Source organism: Tursiops truncatus, chromosome 8 (genome assembly GCF_011762595.2).
Source record: "Tursiops truncatus isolate mTurTru1 chromosome 8, mTurTru1.mat.Y, whole genome shotgun sequence".
Taxonomy (NCBI): Eukaryota; Metazoa; Chordata; class Mammalia; order Artiodactyla; family Delphinidae; genus Tursiops; species Tursiops truncatus.
In genome coordinates, this window is record NC_047041.1 from 57,831,141 (window position 1) to 57,845,531 (window position 14,391).

Genomic DNA, 14,391 nt, shown 5'->3' on the forward strand with positions numbered 1-14,391 from the left:
AGTCAAACGATCTCCCTGGTATGTCCAAAGGTGAGCTTTGCATCTCTCCTGCACCTGCTGCTATCTCAACCTCAGCGAGGGCACCTCCAGCCAGCTGGTCACCTGTGCCAGGAACCTGAGAATCATGGAGCCTCCTCTCCCTCCCTCCCTGCCCTCCTCCAATCACTCAGTTCTGGCCATCCCTCAGTGATATCCTGGGGATCGTCCACTGCTCACCTTCAGTAGCCTCATCTGTGTTCTTATTTCATCTTCTCTCATCTGAACCTTGAGCAGTGGACTCCTTCAGTCTCTGCCCTCAATCCGTGCTCCATGCAGCAGCAGGGAGGAAGCCTACTGGCAGCACATCCACCCTCATCATTCTCCTGCTCAAAACCTTTCCATGACTCCCCGTTGCCCTCAGGATAAAATTAGCTCCTTGTCCTGATATTTGAGGCTCTTCACGATCTGGACCCTGCCAGCCTCACCAGCTCACCTCCCACTGCTGTTCCACTGACTGCTGAGCATTCTCCTGCTCCCAGCCTTGGTTCAAGGTGATCCCTCCACTTGGAATGCTCCCTCCTTCCTAATCCTTAGATTCCTTCACCTTCAATCATCTGGAGAGTCCACAGCAGCGGGAATCAACTGGTTATCCAGGGAGGATGGATAAACAAGGCTTTTCTCAGGGCACATGTGTATGTTTAGCATCAGTCAACGTTTATCTGTTTATTCATGTATATATAGGCTTGTTTTGAAAAGGATTTGAGGGCTTCCCTGGTGGTGCAGTGGTTGAGAGTCCGCCTGCCGATGCAGGGGACACGGGTTCGTGCCCTGGTCCGGGAGGATCCCACGTGCCGCGGAGTGGCTGGGCCCATGAGCCATGGCTGCTGAGCCTACGCGTCCGGAGCCTGTGCTCCGCAGCAGGAGAGGCCGCAACAGTGAGAGGCCCGCGTACCGCAAAAAAAAAAAAAAAAAAAAAAAAAAAAACGGGATGTGAGGTGGACCATTACACATTTACTGAGTTGTAGCCAACCACCGCAAAATCCATGTGCGCATGTGCATCCACACTCCCTCTGGCAGACATGAGACCCAGGAACCGCAAGGGCCAGGGCACAGGGCTCCAAGGTGAGGGAAGTCGGGGGAGTTGGGAAAGAGGAAGGAGGGTGGCTAGAGAGGTGGGGGGGCTTGGAAGGAGGGAACAGTGAAAAGGGCATGACAGGAGGTGGGAACACAGGGAACAGAAGGAGCAAAGGCTGCAGGTGGGGGGAGGGAGGAGAACCGCAGCTTCCTTCTCTGACCCTTGCTTGCATTTCCTTTCCCTTTTGCACATGTTGGCTTCAAGATCTCTTCCCCTTTCCTCTTGCAACATTGCCCAGGGTGGCGATGGAGGTAGTGGGGGCTGAAACTGCGGGAGCCACTCAGGCTCCAGATTCCCCTCAGGAAGGAGCCCTGGTCCCCAGCCAATGAGCAGCCCTGTGGTCACAGCACACTCCGGAGTTCCCAGCACGCTTTCCATCCTCCGTTCATCTCCCAACCAGCCTGTGCCTATGTGTCACTGTATCCATTTCATCAGAGAGGAAACCAAAGACCTGAATGTTGGTGACAGAGCAAGGACTCCATCCCTCCGTCCTCAGAGGCTAAAATCCTTCTTCTGTCAACTATTCCAGGGGCCATCTGCTCCTGAATCCTCTGGGCACAGCACAGGGAGCTCAAGAAGTAGGTTGGGGGTTTCCCTGGTGGCCCAGTGGTTAAGAATCCGCCTGCCAATGCAGGCAACACGGGTTCGAGCCCTGGTCCGGGAAGATCCCCCATGCCGCGGAGCAACTAAGCCCGTGTGCCACAGCTACTGAGCCTGCGCTCTAGAGCCTGTGAGCCACAGCTACTGAGCCCGCGTGCCTAGAGCCTGTGCTCGGCAACAAGAGAAGCCACCACAATGAGAAGCCTGTGCACCGCAATGAAGAGTAGCCTCCGTTCGTCGCAACTCGAGAAAGCCCGCGCACAGCAACGAAGACCCAATGCAGCCATAAATAAATAAATAAATAAAAATTAAAAAAAAAAAAAAAAAAGAAGTAGGTTGGCATCGGGGAGGGTCCCTGAGAAGGGTCTCCCCTCACTGCACCCTCCAGGCCAGGGGGCACCAATACCTGGGCTTATCCTTCATGGGCTACTTTAGTCACTGGGCCCCTCTGCATTTCTACCTAGCCCTGGTGCACAGGGCATAGAACCCGGCCAGGCACCAGGAAGCCCAGGCTCCAGCCCCAATGCTGCCATCACTAGCTATGTGGCTCTGGCCAAGACCTCAGCTCCTCTGCCCTTTGCCTTCTGCAGGCAAGTTGCTGAGCTAGAGGGTCTTCAAGGTCCTGAGCTCTCTGAGCTCCCTGACTCAGATTTCCCTGGATTTGGTTTCTCTGTCTGCAGAGTGTGTGCCAGGCTGAGAGCAGGACCAGTTCCCACCCCATCCCGCGGGTCATCCCTGAGGGGGCGCTCCAGGCAGTGGGGATGGTGGCCAGGGGGTACAGATTCTAGTTTCATCTGTTGCAACCAAAGATGGCCTGGCCCACTCCCCAACCGTCCCCAACTGACCCCAACACTGAGCGGCTGGTAATTGACCCAGGTTGAGCTGAGGCAGCTGTCAAGGCAGCCCTAAAATTAGCCCCAACAGGGATAGGGAGAGAGCCCTGGCCCAGGCTTCTGGCTCCAGCAGCCCCAAGGGACTGAGCCCACACTTCACTGAAGGCGGGAGAGGTCAGCCAGAGTTCTGGCAGTGTCCCTACCATGATGTTGGGTGGGGAGAGTCACAAATGAGTATGGACACATTTCAGGAGAGGGGATGAAGGGCGGGCACCCTCTGCCAGTTGCTTGGGCCCTGATGGAGTTCCCATTCCCCAGCCCATCAGAACCCTGGGAGGGTCCAGGGAAGGACCTTGTTATTTATATTCTTCCAGAACAAGGTTGAGGCAGCCAGCCTCTCTTCCCAAGGCTGAGTTGGACAGCCTCACACCTTAGCATGAATTCCCAAGCACAGAGGAGCCAGGAGGTATGTCAGCCTGCTGTGAGAGTAGGTTGGAGATACCAGGGACAGGCCCAAAGCCAGCCCCTCCCACTTAGGAATAGCAGCTCCGCCCACTTCCTTCCTCTCTGCCTTGTGCTCTGAGGATCTTGTTAAAATACAGATTTTAATTCAGAAGGTCTAGGGTGGCATGTGAGATTCTTCAGGATTCTAACAAGGTCCCGGGGTTGGTCTGCAGACTACTTTGATCACAGATCTTAGTTCCCAGCCAGCCTGGGTGGACCCCAAGGCCAGGCTCCTTGTCTTCTTTTTCATAGGCATTCCCCAACCAACCCCAGTAGAGCATGTGGGCACATGATATAGTAGGTGGCTGACTGTTTAATTGTGGGTTCCTGTGTGGGTGTGTAGACGTTCATGGCAATCCTTGTGCCCCTGTGCATCCAGCTTGTGACTTGTTACATGTATAGAGAGTGTTCAAAAATGCAAGCAATAAAACAAAAAAACAATAAAAACAAAAGTTGCTAACATTAAAAAAAAAATAGCCAAGGGACTTCCCTGGCAGTCCAACAGTTAAGATGTGGTGCTTCCACTGCAGGGGGGCACTGGTTCGATCCCTGGTTGGGGAACGAAGATCCCGCATGCCACATGGTGTGGCCAAAAAATTAAAATTAAAAAATTGAAAAATAGCCAACTTCTATTGAGCACTATGCCCAGGCCAGGTACTAACAAGTTTACATACAATGTCTTATTTAAGTCTCATAACAACTCTGATGAGATGAGAAAATTGAGGCTCACAGAGGTTAGGTGACTTGCTCAAGGTCACACGACTGTTAAGTAGCAGTCAGGGTTGCTGTCAGGGCTGGGCTACACATGTGCACCAGTGTCGACCGGGGCACCCACCTTGGTGCCTGTGAGCTGGGGGGCATGTGTGCAGTTGGGTGGACATGGGCGAGTGCAGGAGCGAAGCCGCAGCAAGGATGAGTAGGGGAGGTAGGAGTCAGTGCATAATGATCAGAGCATGTGCAGAAGGCAGGTGGGGAGGAGGGAGACACAGGCAAGAGTCAGACCAGCCTGGGCTTGATCCCTCCCCCTGCCAAGCTGAGTTTCCACTTTCTCCTCTGTGAAATGAATGTATAAGAGTTGCCTCATGAGGCTGCTGCTGTGAGAAAGGAATGTGATAACATGCACAAAGCGGCTCACCCAGGGCCAGCCTGACACACAGTAGGTGCTCAGGATGTGTGAGTTGGCCTTTCCTTCCCCCATCCCCCCATGACTGAACTGCTTGGCAATCTGGGGAGTGGATTCTCGCCTGGCTGGTTGCCGCCAGTTCATTGGATTAAAAGGAGGCATCCTGGGAAGGGCCAAGGACAAGCAGGGACAAGGCCAATAGGGTGGTGTTGGGGTCACAGCTGAGAGAGCCCCCCAGAGAGAGACAGACATCCAGACAGAGCTTAGAGCCTGGCCCACTGCCTCTTGCACTGGCTGAGACAGGAGAGCTGCAAGGCTGGAGACCACCTCCTCCCACAACTCAGGAGAAGCCCTCTCAGGAAAGTAAACACCCTGTATCTTGACTCAGCCCTCAGCTATGCCAGGCACATCAGTCCTCATGGTACAGACCTTGGTCCCCAGTGGGGGCCAAGTCTCCTCTGGGCTGGGCCGGGCCGGATGCCTATTATGTCAGGCTTTTGTAAGTCCCTGATGACTCATTTTCTCTTCCTCCACCCACACCCTAACCTTGCTCCCAGAGCTGTGGTGTCCCTGATACTGCCCACACCTGGATAGCTCCCAGCATGGGCAGTTGTGAGGCATCAGTAGGCAGACCCCTTACCCACCGACCATGCATTGCCAGCAAGTTTGCTGCCTGAGTCACTCCAAGAGTAATAAGCTGCCTCCTGTAGGTCTCTGCAAAGAATAGGAAGTCGCCTGGGTGGGCATTAGTCTCTCCTGGGACTCAGGTGAATGGAGAAGGGGAATGGAGTCTAGGACACACTGCTGATGAGAGATGCCTAAAGCTCATCAGGGAGACTGAAACAGCACTGGTGAGTCCAGATGGCTCACAGCATTCACCTCCTAAATTTCCCACGTGAGGATCCTAAGGCCAAGAGAGGGCCACCACCAGGCCAGGGTCGCCAGGAAAAGGTGCGCAGAGCCCACCCCACCCACTTTGCTGATGGGAAAGCGCGGGGATGAGGCTGCGAAAGACGCTGGCTTTGGCGCCCCCATGTGGCAGAAGAGAAGAAAGACAGGGCTGGGCTGAGATTTGGGAAACAGGTTCCCCGGGTGGAGTGACCCCACTGCGTGGGGAGTACCCTTCCTGGATACAGGGCGAGGACTCTCTCCAGTTACACAGCCCCTGCCCCAGCTGGTCACTCCAATCCAATATCTACCTCCCCCACCAGACTGGGAGCCCCCCAGGAGCAGGGTGGGGTCTGATCCATCACATCCCTCAGATATGCTGGGAGGGCATTGTGAAGCTTTGAGGAAGTGGTTTGAACTGAATTGAATTCAGTATACATGGAAGGAAACAGGGTGGAATGTGGACAAAGATTTATGCACAAGAATGTTCACCAAATCCATGTCTGTAAAAGCAAAAATTGTGTTGATTATTGTTGAAGTGGGTGATGGGTACAGTGGTCCATTATACTATTCAATTCATTTTAGTGTGTGTTTGAAATGTTTTGAAACAAAGGAATTAATACAAAACATAAAATTCTAACAATATAAATCTAAATAAATTATGATGCAGCTGTGTAAAGGAATAGTGTCTAGAGGCATTAAAAATGCTGCCATGGAGTTCTTTTGTTTTTAATTATAATAGCTTTATTGATCTATAATTCACATAACATACAATTTACCCACTTAAAGTGTACAGTGCAATGGTTTTTAGCATATTCACAACGTTTTGCAGCCATCACTGTAATCAATTTCAGAGCATTTTCGTCACCCCCAACAAAACCCCAAACCCGTTAGCAGTCGCTTTTCATATGCTCCCAAACCTCCCCCTCCCCTCAACCCAGCCCACAAATCTACTTCTTCTCTCTGCAGATTTGCCTATTCTGGACATTTAATGAAAATGGAATCACATAATATGCGGTCCTCTGTGTCTGACTTTTTTTTACATAGCGTAATGTTTTTAAGGTTCGTCCATGTTGTAGCATGTATTGGTACTTCATTCTTTTTGTGGATACACCACATTTTATTTATCCATTCATTAGCTGATGGACATTTAAGTTGTTTCCACTTTGGGCTATTACGAATAATGCTGCTAATAACATTCATGTACAAGTTTTTGTGTGGATATATGTTTTCATTTCTCTTGAATATATACCTAGGAGTGAAACTGCTGAATGATATATTAACTCTATGTTTAATTATCTGAGGAACTGCCAGACTATTTTCCAAAGGGACGGCATCATTTTACATTCCCACCAGCATTGTATGAGTGTTCAAATCTCTCCACATCCTTGCCACATGTGTTATTATCTGTCCTTTTAATATTCTAGCCATCCTAGTGAGTGTGACCCATGTAATTTTTAATGACATAGAAAGTGTCCTTGGTGTAATGTTAGATTTTTTAAAAGTAGACTTTAGAACTGTTATACAGTGTGATCTCAACTCTATATAATATAAATTTCTACAGAAATCAGACTAAAAGATAATCTACCAAAATGTTAATTTAGTTATCTGCAGACGATTTTGCGTGATTTTTATTCTTTCCTAAATTTTTGACAATTTGAACATGCTTTCATAGGGAAAAAAGCCAATATTATAAAAGAAGTTTAAAAAATCAGTAGGGGCTTCCCTGGTGGCGCAGTGGTTGGGAGTCTGCCTGCCAGTGCAGGGTACGCGGGTTCACGTCCCGGTCCGGGAGGATCCCGCATGCCGCGGAGCGGCTAGGCCCATGGGCCATGGCCGCCGGGCCTGCGTGTCCGGAGCCTGTGCTCTGCAACGGGAGAGGCTGCAGCGGTGAGAGGCCCGCGTACCGCAAAAACAAAAACAATTTAAAAAAATCAGTAAATATTAGAAAGAGATAATGCAAATAAATTAAAATAAAATATCAAAAATGTATCGAATGAAACTGATTAAATGTCAGTATGCAGGACCTTGGGCACTTGGAGATGGGGTCTGAGTGGGGATGGAAGAGGAAGAAGAGTCAGGCCACAGATTTTAGGGTGTAGGGGTGTCCAGAAAAGGAACATTACTTTCAGTAGGAATCAGGGAAAGCTTCATGGAGGAGGCAGCCTGCAGCTATATGGACTCTGAAGCAAGAGGCAGATTTAGACTCATGGAGATGAAGTGGGGGGATAGATTACAGATCCCAGATATCAGACATAGGCCTGACCTCTGCGTGCACAGACTGCTGGGGTTGCAGACAAGGACTCCAGTGTCTCTATAGGAGAGACGGTGATCTGAGCAAATCTGGCTCTGCCCTAATTTGGGGTGACTGACCTTGCCCAGTATGCTGAGGATGAGTTTCCTACTCTCTGAAATGGCCATGATAACCTTCCTTGAGAGTTGTCATGAGCACTGAATGAGATAGGAGTGTGAAGCAGTCTCCGGCACAGGCCTGACCCACAGCAAGTGAGTGATTTACTGCAAGGAAATAGGGAGATGCAAGGTTGACTCTAAGGATGGGATGATATAGGGGGAAGTCTGAGGCGAGGGACACTTAACTGGACCTTGAAGGATGGAGGATTGGTTGAGGAGGGGGCTGACATTACAGGCAAAAGCAGCTGGAATCCTGAGTCCCCAGCAAGAGGCAAAGGGTTAAAGGACAGGCCAACTGTGGGTGGGATACTGGAGGGAGGAGCACCTAGCTTTCTGACAGTAGAGAAGTTACCACAGTAAAGCTACAAATACTCCCCTGGGAGGGTTGCCAAGCAGTCAACTTATCTACTTTTACCAGCCAGCCCAGAGAGGCTCAAGGTCACACAGGGAGATTGGGGTCTCCCAGACGAGGGCTCTTCTGCAGGAAGTGGCCCCAGGACTGTGGACTGCAGTGGGAATCAGGGATTTGCTCCTGAGCCCTGTGTGTCCTCCCCACCCACCTCTCAGACAAGTGGCCCCCCTGGGATTACGGATGGAACTGGAATAAAGAGAGGAGGCAGTTTCATTTTCTTCTTTTTTTTTTTTTTTTTTTGTGGTACGCGGGCCTCTCACTGCTGTGGCCTCTCCCATCATGGAGCACAGGCTCCAGACGCGCAGGCTCAGCGGCCATGGCTCACGGGCCCAGCCGCTCCGCGGCACGTGGGATCTTCCCGGACTGGGGCACGAACCCGTGTCCCCTGCATCGGCAGGCCGACTCTCAACCACTGCGCCACCAGGGAAGCCCTCATTTTCTTCTTTATTTCTGTTTTGTTTCGGTTTTTTTTTTTTTTGCCCTCCACACTGGGCTAGTGCTGCCTTTGTCCCTGTAATAAATGACACAAGTGGCTGTTGCCACTTTTTTTTTTTTTTTAATTTATTTATTTATTTTGGCTGCGCTGGGTCTTAGTAGCAGCACACAGGATCTTCACTGCGGTGTGTGGACTCTTAGTTGCGGCATGCATGCAGGATCTAGTTCCCTGACCAGGGATCGAACCCGGTCCACTTGCATTGGGAGCACAGAGTCTTACCTGCTGGACCACCAGGGAAGTCCCTGGTGCTGCTTTTTAAAGAATATTTCCAGAACAGCTTGCTTAGACTTTGTAAAAAGTCAATGGTACAAGATTTTGCAACTTATTATCAAATGTTTCTTGGGTGGGGGGAACCATATCCAGGGAGATAAAGCAAACATGGCAAAATGTTAACAATGAATGCACTGTAGATGCAGGGTATGTGGGTGGACATGGTACTACTCTTTAAACTTTTCCATAGCTTAGAAAAGAATTGTTTTAAGTTTTGGGGAAAAAATGCAACATATAAAACCATACATAAAATGTGAACCAAAAATTAGAAGGAAGGAACACCAAAGAAACAGAATCTTTCTGACCTTGAGTTAAGCAAAGGATTCATAGAAAAACTACCAGAAACATGACCTGTAAATGAAAAATATTGATAAATTGCGCTTCATCAAAATGAAGAATTTCTGCTCTTTGAAAGACACAGTTAGGAGAATGAAAAGACAAGCCACTGTCTGGCAGAAGCTATTGCAAGTCACTATCCATAAACGGAGTTGTATCCAGAACAACTATAAAAGACAAAAACAAACAAACAAAAAACTATAAAAAATATAAAGAACCCTGAAAACTCAGTAATAAGAAAACAAACCACCCAATAAAAAATGGGCAAAAGATATGAACAGTTACTTCACCAAGAAGGTGTATGGATGGCAAATAAGCACATGGAAAGATGCTCAAAAGGCAAAAATTAGTAGAAGTACACAGAGGAATAGAAGAATCTGCTATCATAGTTGGAGACTTCAGCACCCCTATTAGAAACGGGTCTAGCAGACTTCCCTGGTGGTCCAGTGGTTAAGAATCCGCCTTCCAATGCAGAAGACACAGGTTTGATCCCTGGTCGGGGAACTAAGATCCCACATGTCGCTGGGCAACTAAGCCTGCATGCCACAACTAGAGAAGCCCGTGAGCCACAAAAAAGAGCCCCCGCGCCACAACAAAGAGCCAGCGCAGCCAAAAAAGATGGATCTAGCAGGCATAAAATCAGTAAAGACATAGCTGAACTTAACAACACCATCAATCAACTGTGTATAATTGATATCTATAGACTACTTCATCCAACAACAGCAGAATATACATTATTTTCAAGCTCACATGGAACATTCAGCAAGATAGACCACATTGTGGGCCATAAAACACCTAACCAAATTTAAAAGAATAGAAATCAGACAACTTCTGCTCTCAGACCAAAACAAAAATAAATTAGACATCAGTAACAGAAAGATAATTGGAAAATCCCCAGATACATGGAGATTAAATAAGGCACTTCCAAATAACATGTGGGTCAAAGGAGAACTCTCAAGAGAAATTTTTTTAATATTTTCAACTAAATAAAAATTAGGAACTTCCCTGGTGGCACAGTGGTTAAGAATCCACCTGCCAATGTGGGGGACACGGGATCGAGTCCTAGTCAAGGAAGATCCCACATGCCGCAGAGCAACTAAGCCTGTGCACCATAACTACTGAGCCTGCGCTCCAGAGCCTGTGAGCCATAACTACTGAGCCCATGTGCCACAACTACTGAAGCCTGGGCACCTAGAGCCCATGCTCCACAACAAGAGAAGCCACCTCAATGAGAAGCCCCCGCACCACAACGAAGAGTAGCTCCTGCTTGCTGCAACTAGAGAAAGCCTGCGTGCAGCAATGAAGACCCAGTGCAACCAAAAATAAATAAATAAATGTATTAAAAAAGAAAAAATTAAAATACAACATCAAAATTTGTGGAATGCAGTGAAAGAATTGCTTAGAGGGAAATTTATAGCTTTGAATGCATATAATAGAAAAGAAGAAAGATCTGAAATCAATAATCTGTTTCACTTTAGGAAACTAGAATAAGAAGAGCAAATTAAATCCAAAGGAAGAAGAATAAAAGAAATAGTAAGATTTAGAGATGAAATTGAAAACAGAAAATCAACAGTGAAAAATCAATGAAACCAAAGCTGGTTCTTTGAAAAGACTGATAAAATTGATATACCTCTAGCCAGGCTAACTGATAAAAAAAGAGAGGATATAAATTACTGATATCAGAAATGAAAGGGGGGACATCACTACAAATCCTATGGACACTAAAAGAATAATAAATGAATATCATGAGGAACTATGCCCACAAATTTGATAACCTAGATGAAATGGACCAATTCCTTGAAAGACACAGTCTGCAAAAACTCATACAAGAAGAAATAGACAATCTGAATAGGCCTATATCTAGTAAAGAAATTGAATCAATAATTAATAACCTTTCAAAACAGAAAGCACCAGGCCCAGATGGGTTCACTTGTGAATTCTACCAAATATTTAAGGAGAAATTATACCAATTCTCTATAATGTCTTTCAGAGGCTAGAAGCAGAGGGAATACTTCCTATCTCATTCTATGAGGCCAGCATTACCCTAATACCAAATCCAGACAAAGACATTACAAGAAAAGAAAACTACAGACCAATATCTTTCAATAACATAGATGCAAGATGCTCAAATGCGTTATTAGTCATTAGGGAAATGCAAATTAAAACCACGAGATGCCACTACACACCTATTAGAATGGCTAAAATTAAAAAGACTGACCATATCAACTGCTGATGAGGATATGGAGCAACTAGAACTCTCATGCACTGGTGGGAATGTAACATGGTACAACCAGTTTGGGAAAAAGTTTAGTAATTTCTTAAAAATTTTAACATAAGCCTCCTATATAACCCAGCCATTCCATTTCTAGGTATTTACTCAAGAGAAATGAAACCATATGTCAAAACCAAGTCCTGTACCCAAATAATCAAAGCATCTTTATTTGTAATAGCCCCAAACTGGAAACAACCCAAATGTTCATCAATGAATAAGTGGATAAACTAATTGTGGTACATACATACAATGGAATCCTACTCAGCAATAAAAAGGAATGAGCTTATGGACACCATCTGGAATGGTGGTATGAGGATCCCTGCAGACCGTCTCCCCAGTGGAAAAATCGTAACTGTGAAAAATTACATATATATATATATATATATATATATATATATATATATATATACGTAATTTTATATATATCTATGTGTGTATATACACCATTCTCTGGAAATTGCCGTAACAGCACACAGCAAAGGACAGAATGTTTACTCAAGAAAATCTATTAAATCTTGGTAAAGACAGTAAGAGTCTGGACCATCTGAGCCATGACCATTTCTCTGCCCCCACCAGCTAGCTCAGTGTGATGGAAACCCCACTGTAGACAGATGAAGCTAAGAACACAGGGCTCCTTCTTCTCCAGCTTTCAGTTGAGGGCTATGGTATCTTCCTAGGAGAAGCAGGCTGCCAGCATTTCTCATTGTCTCAGCTCTGTGTTGCTGGGACAATTGGTGCCACAAGAAAAAGGATTCAGTCAGTTGCTTCCTTCACACCATATACAAAAATTAATTTAAAATGGATCAAATACAGAAACTTAAGAGCTAAAAGCATAAAACGCTTAGAAGAAAACATAAGAGTAAATATTCAGCACCTTGGGTTTGGCGGTGGAATCTTAGATATGACAACAAAAGCACGATCGACAAAAGAAAAAAAATACTTTACAAATTGAACTCTGTCAAAATTAAAAATACTTTTGCTTCAAAGGATACCATCAAGAAAGTGAAAAGACAATCCACAGAATGGCGAGAAATATTTGTAAATCATGTATCAGATAAAGGACTTGAATCTAGACTATATAAAACTATTACAATTTAATAGTAAAAAAACAAATAACTCAATTTTAAAATGGGCAAAGATCTAACCAGGCATTTTTCCAAATAAGATGGACAATTAAACAAATAGAAAAATAGGCCATAAACACAAGAAAAGATTCTTAACATCATCAGTGAACAAGGAAATGCAAATCAAAACCACAATGGGGGGCTTCCCTGGTGGCGCAGTGGTTGAGAGTCCGCCTGCCGATGCAGGAGACACGGGTTCGTGCCCTGGTCCGGGAAGATCCCACATGCCTCGGAGCGGCTGGGCCCGTGAGCCATGGCCGCTGAACCTGCGCGTCCGGAGCCTGTGCTCCGCAACGGGAGAGGCCACAGCAGTGAGAGGCACGCGTACAGCAAAAAAAAAAAAAAAAAAAAAACAAAAAACCCACAATGGGATATCACATCATACCCACAAGGATGGCCATAATTTAAAAAATCATAGAATAACAAAAGTTGGTGAGGATGTGTAGAAATCAGAATCCTCATAGATTGCTGGTTGGAATGTGAAATGGTGCAATTACTATGTAAAAAAGCTTAGCAGAGCTAAGGCTGGGGGTGGGCAGCCTGGAGGGCCAGGATCTGAAGCCCTCTAGCTTCCCCTTCTGGAAAGGATGTGCCCAGAGGGATGGGCAATGGGGAAAAACCTCTTTTTCTGGCATCAACTCATGCCAGCAAGGTACTAATGAGTGACTTTATATGCATTTTCTTATTTAATCCTCACCACATCGCCATGAAATAGGAACTATGATTATGCCCATTTTACAGTTGAGGAACCCGAGGCCAGAGTTCAGTAACTGCTTGGAGATTCTTCTCCTGATCCAAGGGTTGTGCCCAGGCTCCCTGGAGGCCAGAGAAGTCACATGATTGTATCCCCTAGGATCAGCCTGTGAGAAGCTTGAACTAGCCCCTGGCCTTGGGGAAGAGGGGAGGCTCCAGGAATCAGGGCCTTTGATGCTGGGTAACCTGAACCAGAGGGGATAGGGTTGCAGTTCAAGGTATGGACTGTGCACCTGCCAGCATCAGGGGTCAAAGCAGGAGGTGATCATGGGGGGCAGGGAATTGCGGGGAAGCTCTGATTACTACAGGTACCAAGGGCTGTGACCTTTCTGACCTCATATCCTGACACTTCCTCTTCCCCCTCAGTCCTGTCACCCTCAAGCTTACACACATAAACTCTCTCCTCTGTGCCTTTGCACAGGCTGTTCCCTGAGCCCAAAATGCCCTTTGTTCACAAGGCAAATTACTATCATTCTCTAAGCCCCAGCTCCAAGTGTCTAGCCCTGGGCTCCTACCTCTTTCTCATCCTTCTCTGTGAGATCATAATTGACTCCTTGAGAAGGTCCCCAGGACCTGGCCCAGAGGAGAGTCAATGGGAGTTGGGATGACAGTAATTCCTCTTCTCCAGCCCTGGACTTTCTGCTGTTGTAGCCCCTTATCCCCAGTGGTGGCTCTCAGCAGGTCTCCTCCTCCCATGGCTGGGGCCAGAATTCCTTCAGCACCTACCACAGAGCAGCACAGAGGTCCTTCAGTGAGTGAAGGCTGGAGGTGGCATCCCCAGTTGGACTCAGGTCCCACCGATTGGGCCCCAGGTGGCGCTGTCAGCCCAGGCAAGAGCTGAGAACCCTCAAGCCCCGGAGCCTCTGGCCCTGGTGCAACCTGGCACACGGAGATGGTGCAGGGTTGTCAAACCCTCAAATTCCAGAGCTGCTTCTCCTCATCCTATCCAGTGCATCCATATCTGATTTAAAAGCTCAGGATGGGGCTTCCCTGGTGGCGCAGTGGTTGAGAGTCCGCCTGCCGATGCAGGGGACACGGGTTCGTGCCCCGGTCCGGGAAGATCCCACATGCCGCGGAGCGGCTGGGCCGGTGAGCCATGGCCACTGAGAGTGCGTGTCCGGAGCCTGTGCTCCGCAACAGGAGAGGCCACAACAGTGAGAGGCCCACGTACCGCAAAAAAAAAAAAAAAAAAAAAAAAAATGCTCAGGCTGTCAGGCCTAGATTGACAGCGGTGATCCTTCTAGCGCCCAGATA

The 14,391-nt window shown here is 47.4% G+C and overlaps 1 long non-coding RNA gene across 1 annotated transcript; it reads left to right on the forward strand.

The window, feature by feature from the left end:
* The first annotated feature begins 791 nt into the window (after positions 1-791).
* LOC141279258 (uncharacterized) lies at positions 792-1,992 on the forward strand. The gene is made up of 2 exons (XR_012333229.1): positions 792-1,101; positions 1,319-1,992. It is a non-coding gene; the product is annotated as an uncharacterized lncRNA (long non-coding RNA).
* Positions 1,993-14,391: the final 12,399 nt, after the last annotated feature.